The sequence below is a fragment of the Talpa europaea genome (genome assembly GCF_964194135.1).
Source record: "Talpa europaea genome assembly, chromosome: 6".
Lineage (NCBI taxonomy): Eukaryota > Metazoa > Chordata > Mammalia > Eulipotyphla > Talpidae > Talpa > Talpa europaea.
Window position 1 is genome coordinate 5205562 of NC_140072.1, and position 7956 is coordinate 5213517.

The window sequence follows — 7956 nt, forward strand, 5'->3', positions numbered from 1 at the left end:
CAACCAAAGAAGGAGAGTTGCACTTCTAGGCATGTGCTGAGGAATAAGACTCAGAAGGGTCTTTATTAGAATTTAGACACGTGAGTCTCCACTGCCATGACAATTCCCTGTTTTGATTCATTCAGTCAAATCCAAAGGAAGAAAGGCCAGTGTATAAATGGAAATGCATAAGTTTAAGAGTGATATGATTAGTACCAGTTCACAATGTAAGACCTAGAGAGAAAGCAAACTTGGTTAAATTGGGGTAGAGTAATCACCGTATCTGTGTGAAATGCTTAATGAAAAGATGGTGTGGGACACAATAGTTCTGAAGAAGGGACAGGAAGTCATCTGAGCGTTTCTGTGTCTGCCTAAGACCGCAGAAAGAATGATGATGCAGAGATGTGATGATGATGATGACATCAACAGGCATGTCTAAATTTCTTATTTTATGTTATCTATGTTTTCAATCCCTCTAACCACTCTTTAGAGTGTAAACTTTCACTATCCTTATTTACAGATGGAGAAATATTGTCATGAGGATGCTTAGGAGAAAATACCTTTGAAACAGTAGAATCTTTGAATTTAGTATAAGAAAGATTCAATGTGAAAGCATTTCCAGGAACTGAGCAAGGCAGAGATAAGGTTCATCAGCAAACAGATGAAGAACAGAAGACTAGCAAAGATGATCAAAATTCCAGCAAAAACTTCAGAATCCAACAATATCACAAAGAACAGAAGCCTCTTGATGACTTAAAAAAGATAACAGGAAAACAAAATACTGTTGGCTAAGTTTACTGTTCAGTCTATGCTTTGCTTCACTGAAATGACCAGCAACCTTATGACTTAATAGTTGACATTTGATAAATACATTTATATGAATATAGAAAAGGTTTAGACAAAGCTAGTTGCAATAATTTAAGAACATTCATTGTTTGAATGTTGCCATTTGCTATGCAAGAAAGAAAATTAAAAATATGGTTCAGTGATCTCACATTGCATTTCAACACTCTGATCTATAACTGGCATATGTAATTAGTATGACCATAGTGGTATGTTGTTCATGTACCTATTAATTTACAAAGTAAACATGTTCCTACCCAATCATAATAAATTTAAGCCAACAGAATTCTATCACGGCTCCAGAAAATAGAAATTGGAAATATTTGGTAAACCATTCTACATTTTTGATTGCTACATACGGATGGCACTTTCTTTTCTGAATAAGCACTCAGAGTTTGTTACTCCAACAGGGTGAGAAATCTATTTCCTAGCCTGTCAAAATGTCAAGCACAAAATCCGGTTTCCTGGTGAGGTTTCTCCTTTACCATTATTTTACTTGGTCTTGTCTGACGTGGCTATTAGAGAAAAGGTGTTTCTCAGTATTAGAGTAACGTTCTCATCCTTCTTACTCGTATAGATTGTTACGGGGCTAAAGATCATTTCAAGCCTCATTTAGACACAAACTTAGAAACCATTCAATTTATTTTTTTGAGAATGATTCATGTTTGTCCTTTGTTGTTTTTGTCTTTAATGTTGGATAACTAAATTCTATCCAGTTGATTGTGAATGTTTTGGAGGTTTAGATTATGTTATATTTCTCTGAAGAGAATTAATTTTGCTTGCTTGTGTGTTTGGGAAAGCAATTAACTTGTATAGTGTCCACTGTAAACATTGTTTCTTAGGGAGAAGTTCAAATTTGACTGCAGTTCTTGGAATCTGTACCATGCAGATGTGACCCAGAGATGGAAACTATATTTTCACAGAACTTGAAACTCTCCTCCCTGGGTCTCTCCTTCACTAAATCCCCAGTGAGTGTGGTAACTTGAACTCTGTACTATTTCTTCATGGCAGAAAAACTGTGTATTTCCTTTTCAAATTCTAATCACTTTACAGAGTGCTCAGGTCAAAAGCCATTTGTTCTACAAAACCACCCAGTGCCCTTCTAGTCTTACAAGTATTTATTTCCTTCCAGGTTTGGCTTGTTTTCTACATTTCCCCCTGAAGTTTATAGTACTTCTCTTTGGTAGAAATGATCCAGTGGGAGCTTACCAGACCATTTTGGAAGCAGAAATTCTAAATTTAGTTTTTGACTATGTTGGTAATATCTCTTTCAATCATGGGGAAAAATATTGTCACAATTTACAGTTTAAATTTTTTTCAATTTTTCTGTTCAAACAAAAAAGCTGAGCATATTTCAATTCCAGGTTAGGGAGCAAATCACCTCACAAATATTTGGAAATATATCAAATAGGGGAATTAGCATTTTGGTTTAAGGCAGGTCTTTTGATGTAAGGACATGATTAATATTGGGCTCAAATTATGACGCAATAGCTAAAAACACTGAAATGAGGATTTTGAGACAAGGAATTCAGCAATACCCAGAGCATGGCAAGCTGCAGATGTTTTCCACTGAAGAGTTGATGGGTCATTGGGAGACCTTCCCTTAACAAAAAAGAAAACCATTTTTATAGGCATGAGACTGTGGAAAAATAAAGTCAAGTCAATGAAGATAGAGAAATAGAGAAGTAATGTAGGTCACAAATGGGATTTCAGTTGTCAGAATGAATGTGAGCGTTGATGACTTGGTTCTCATAAAATCATTTATCTTCAAAAGCTCAAAAAGTACCATCAGTCACCCAGAGCTACCTATCACATGAAATGGAAGAGGGAAAAAAATACAACATAATCAAATTAACAAACAGAAACACATTTTGTTCTTATTCTTTCAGCCTCAATAACTAGTGTAGCTACCCATCCACCATTCCTCATGTCATCACATAGTGCTGGTTACTTTCCCCCAGTAGCCAGTCTGGATATTTAGCATTATATCCTGGTAAAATAAGCATATACTTTGATTCCAGAGTCATTTCACCAGGTATTAAATTCATTCAAATAGAAATAAAATGAGGCTATGACTAAAATGCGATTGTTTGGAAGTAACCTGCGTCTTCTCTCCTGCAACATGGCTTGTTCCCCTGCTGTTGTTAGTGTTGTCACTCAATCTGTGACTGTCAAGTTGCTTTTCACTCTAGTTGCTATTTGAATTTATCTGCTGCTAAGCAGTCACCTTCAAGTATGTAGGTGTGTTGTGGGTGATTTACTGGAAGGGAGATGTTCAGCATGGATGAGAATGTTTTTCTCGGATAGAACACTTAGTTTGATCAGAGAAGCCCCATTTTATGCCTGTTTGCCTGAAAGCAATTATTACCACTGTCTTCTTTCCCTACTGATACTTTATAGGGTTACAATACTATTATTACCAACAGATAATGACTAAGCAGAGTGCTCCATTATTAGTTTTTTTTTTTTTTTCAGTTCACTGTGTGACAGTGTCAAAGGTTCTCCAGAGCTAAGACAAAAAGATGAACTTAAATGACATTATACATTATATAACATTCTGCTCAAATTATCCCTTTGAACAGCAATAACAATAAAAAAATAGTTCTATTTTCTCATTCTCTCTGCTTTTAGAATGACTTATTTGTACATCTAATACACTGGTTGGGAAGACTATGACTGATTATTTTATGAAACCTGCCTGATTATCTGGTAGTTTTGAGCTACCTGACAATGAACAGAGACTATTAGGATAAAGTGTTCAAACATTTCTTACAGGAAACTCATTGGGTCCTGATAACAACAAAAATCTGATTAATTCAGAAAAGGGTAGCTCCTCAATATACCTACATGAATACATAGCCTACGTCAATGTGACATAGGAAGTGTTGGGTTTAATATATATATATATGTGCAGAAAAAACATTAGCTGAATTTGTTATTTAATTAGGAAACAGAGACTGCTATTCCCTAGTAAGTTGTCAAAAACTCAACCAATTTTAAAACGAAAAGAAAGCGTTTTTTTTAATATATAAATTTTTTAAGATTTATTTATTTATTTATACAAGAACCAGGGTACAGGCCAGATGTGTGGGGGGTGGGAGGATTCACCAGAGACAGAGTGGGGAACAGAACAGGCAGACTGACAAAATACACTGCTGAAGGGAGCAGCGGGCGAGACAGGAAAGGTCTGCTGTGCCATGGTGGACCCTCACCGGCAGGCCAGGATCAAACCAGCACTGCAGAGGCTGCAGACAGCTTCCCAGACTGGTGCTCAACTGCCTGCACCACCTGGGGATGCCCAGGACAAGAAAGTGTTTTAAGAGAAGATGCGACTTAAGGTAACAGCATGTGGTTCAACTAACATACATAGATGGCATGGTTTTGATTAAGCAACTTCCTTGGGGAAAATTCCAGCTCTCTGTTTTCCAAAGGTCTTCAAACACTTACAATTTAGAGGTCAGAGAAAAGAAAAACTTAACATTCAAGAAAGTCATCATAGTTGTCTTAGCAGCTCGCAATATGTGAACAAGTGTGGTGACATTTACAAATCCCTTGATTGCTAGGGACGATTAGGTGACCTTGCTAGCCTGAGAAAGTTGTAGTGTTTTTTTCCTCAGCAGCTGAAAGCAACAGCCCTGGGTTTTATATTTTTTTGGAGAAAGAGTGAAACAGAGGTAGGACGTGTAGGGACCCAAGCACACAGCTTTATATACCTCAGAAGAGGTATTTAAGTGAAAAAAAAAAAAAAAGATTTGTTAAATCACCCACAATTTCTTTTAAAATGTCACAGCCAATTTCAATGCAGAAAATACTATGAAATAACATCCTGGGAAATTTTGTTTTTTGAGGAAGTATAAAGGACAGCTTTTTGTAGGTCTGAACACTAAATGCACAACAGAAAGGAAGACAAAACTCTGAATTAAGAAAATATTTCCTATAGTATGACTTTGAAGTGAAGCACAAGACAGATAACCTGTCTTCCTACTTGGTCCTAGCCAAAGAGAGACAGAGCACCTTACTCTTGTGTTTTCTTTCTCAGGATTTCATTGGTTGGCTATATTGGTCCTTCCCTCCACCCCCCGCCACCCACCCCACCCAATTTACTATCAATCCCCAAGCCATATAACCTATCTAAATGTGTATTCAAGAAAAACATGTATCAGTCATTTATTTCTTGTTGTGAGTATAAAATCCTATCATTTCCAAACTGAAATACTATGAATACATTTATTCCCATGAATTTTACCAACCATATATATGTGTGCATAAACAGAGAACTGCTAAACTATACTCACAATCAGTGTGCATTAATCACTAGCACAATAAGACCATATAGAAGAAAAGCAGAGTTTATGCACTATTCGAGGGGGAGGTAGGTATTCACTATTTTAAGTTCCTTCCTAATTGCAGTAACTGTCCAGGTTTACTTTCAGGGCACATTTTTGTGGTTTGGAAAGGGACCCTGACTTATCTGAGCTAATAAGTGAAACCTTTTTGCCAAAGTGATGTGCTTAGGGATAGATAATAACCAGTCTTTCACCACTCAGCTCATGGGACTTCTATGTCTATAGCTATTGGTTCAAGTTAGGCCAATTAATGTATGGTTCAATATTTGGATAAAAGCAAGAATCCACACAGCTCCACTTGCTAATGGTAGCTGTGTCATAGCCTCATGATGAGAAAGAGAAGTCAACACAGCAGGCACAAAATATTAGAGAACAGGAATTAATTCCTTCAGTAAACCATGCCCCAAGGCAGCCCTACCTGCAGGTTTTCAATTTGTGATGACCTAATAAATTCACTCACTTGTTAAGCTAATTTGTTCTGTTTTTTTTCTAACATTTCAATTGAAAGAATCCTTCATCCAGTTCAAATTTAACCACCTTTCCTCAAAGTGCATTCTGAAGCTACTTATGTAACTTTTATTCTTTTTTATATTAATTTATGGCTTTCTTCAAATTGAAGTCTAGACTTGTAAACTTGACTTTCAAGAGCATTTACAACCTCACTCTGATTACTTTCCACCCAATGCTCCTTTATAGAACAACTTTGCCCCAGCTCAACTATTCTATCAAAGTCTCCTACACACACCAGACAGTCCTATTTTAATATTTCACATGTGATGTTCCCCTCATGCATAGAACATCTTCTTAAAAATGCTTTCTCTCTCAAATGCATCTCAAGATGCCTTCATTTTCCCCATTTTTTTTTAGCCCACAGTGAATCTTTTCCTTTTCCAAATACCTGACCCTAATCATATGGGCCTGGTATTTGTCAGATACCATTTCACACACACAATTAAAACTATTAAGGACCATATAGTTTGTCTTTTTCTTCCATTTCATCTAAAATAATTCCATATATACAAAAGACTACTTTGTTGAATATATTATTTAATTTGAAGTGGGTGTTTTTCAGGATTGACTTGAAATGCTAATTAACTGTATAGTTAACACTGCTAATCAAATAATTTTCCAAAACTTATCATATTCCTAACTTTTGAATCTATTTAAGTTTTGTTGTTTGTCCCCCTCATTCAGTAAATATTCACTAAGAATTGATTTGGTCCAAGTGCACTGTCTGCTGTTAGCGACACATTAAAGAATAATGGACAGAGTATCTGCTATCGTTGGTTAGGGGAGAAGGTACATGAAAATTCAACAATAGAAATCAAGAAAATAATTCAAGCAACTGACAAAATACACAGTGGGCCTGGAGGATTTCTCTGTGACAGGGATGGTTTCCTTTGCTGAGGAAAGTTCCCGCAGAGTCCTATTGTACTGGCATGATATCTTTGCTATGAGTTATTTCCAATTTTTAAGTTTAATATAAAATAGTATAAAGTTGTAACAAAGTAAGTTAGGTTGGATTTGGAGAAGTTCCCTTTCCATGTGGTTTCTAACATGAGACCCATTTCATTTAATTGACTTTTTAACTCTTTGTAACTCAGCTTAATCTGGAAAAATAACCAATAATAATTCAGCTCCCTTTTCATGAAATCTTTTTGCATATGCAATCTAATCTATACCTTCCTTCAAGCCAGAATACAGTCTTTCATGTAAAAAATAAAAAGTTCAAATACAGGAAGCTCTTGTGCATTTGTTCAAAGGAACATATCCAACTCGATTTCTCTGGGAGGTAGTTTTTTTCTTCACACGAACATATTAAAAAATTCAAGACCAATGTGTGTGTGTTTTTGTGAGTGTGTGTGATTGTGTATGTCTGAGTGTATGTGAATGCATGTGTGAGTGTGTGTGTGTGAAGCAAAGTATAGTCACTGAGTTTCATTCTGGACAAGAATGCCAAGCTATTCTCTCTTCACAAAAAGCAATTACAATTGGAGGACTCCTCATGCCTGCCTTCTTTTCCAGCACCCCATCTGCCTCATCTGACTCTTTTCATGCCTCCAGAAACATGGGTTCTGGCTGCATTCTGTCTGTGTCACCAGTCACTCCTTAAGGACTGAGACCTCTGGTGAAACCTCTTGGTTTCCTTCCCAGCAACCTCTCTGTTCTTTGATTTGCAATCATCAGATTTACTGTCAGAAGTAATTCTTTCAGTACTATACAGTTCTCCACCAGCTTTTTGAGAATTAAGATATGCTCCAGCCAACTGTGGACAATCTAAATTTTCTCCCGGTTGCCAAGTATTCTCAGCACCTGTAAATATTTTCCACATCGGGAACACTTCTGCTTCCCATTGCTGCTTGAGGGGCCAGTTCTATTCTTTGCCACAAATTCTTCAGGTTCTGCCTCTTCCATCTTCTTACTCTTTCCATTCTGTTTCTTTCCCATTTTGGGCAATGTAGTTTGATCAGAGGCCATTTTATTCTACCTGCTGGCTCGATATCATTCGCCCCCTGAGCTGCTCTGGGTCTGGGGTCTGTGGCATCCCACCCTGCGCCTCATTAGAGCATTTCATTTTCTGATAACATAAAATATTAGGTGTTACGTTACCTGGTTTTCAAATCTTAAACCTCATTCTATCATTATATAAAGCAAAGCAGAACATCTTTATAAGAGGATATAAAACAGTCACTAGATCTTGACAGATGGGCTCCTTGAACATTTGCATGATATGCCTCACATGTGTCACACACTGTCATAGTTTATGTGGGAAAGAGAATGTGACAGT

General features: G+C 36.8%; 1 pseudogene across 1 annotated transcript; it reads right to left on the minus strand.

The window, feature by feature from the left end:
* Window positions 1–7106: 7106 nt before the first annotated feature.
* LOC311172365 (chromobox protein homolog 3-like) lies at window positions 7107–7646 on the minus strand (annotated as a pseudogene). The gene has a single exon. The product of its transcript is annotated as a chromobox protein homolog 3-like (transcript).
* Window positions 7647–7956: the final 310 nt, after the last annotated feature.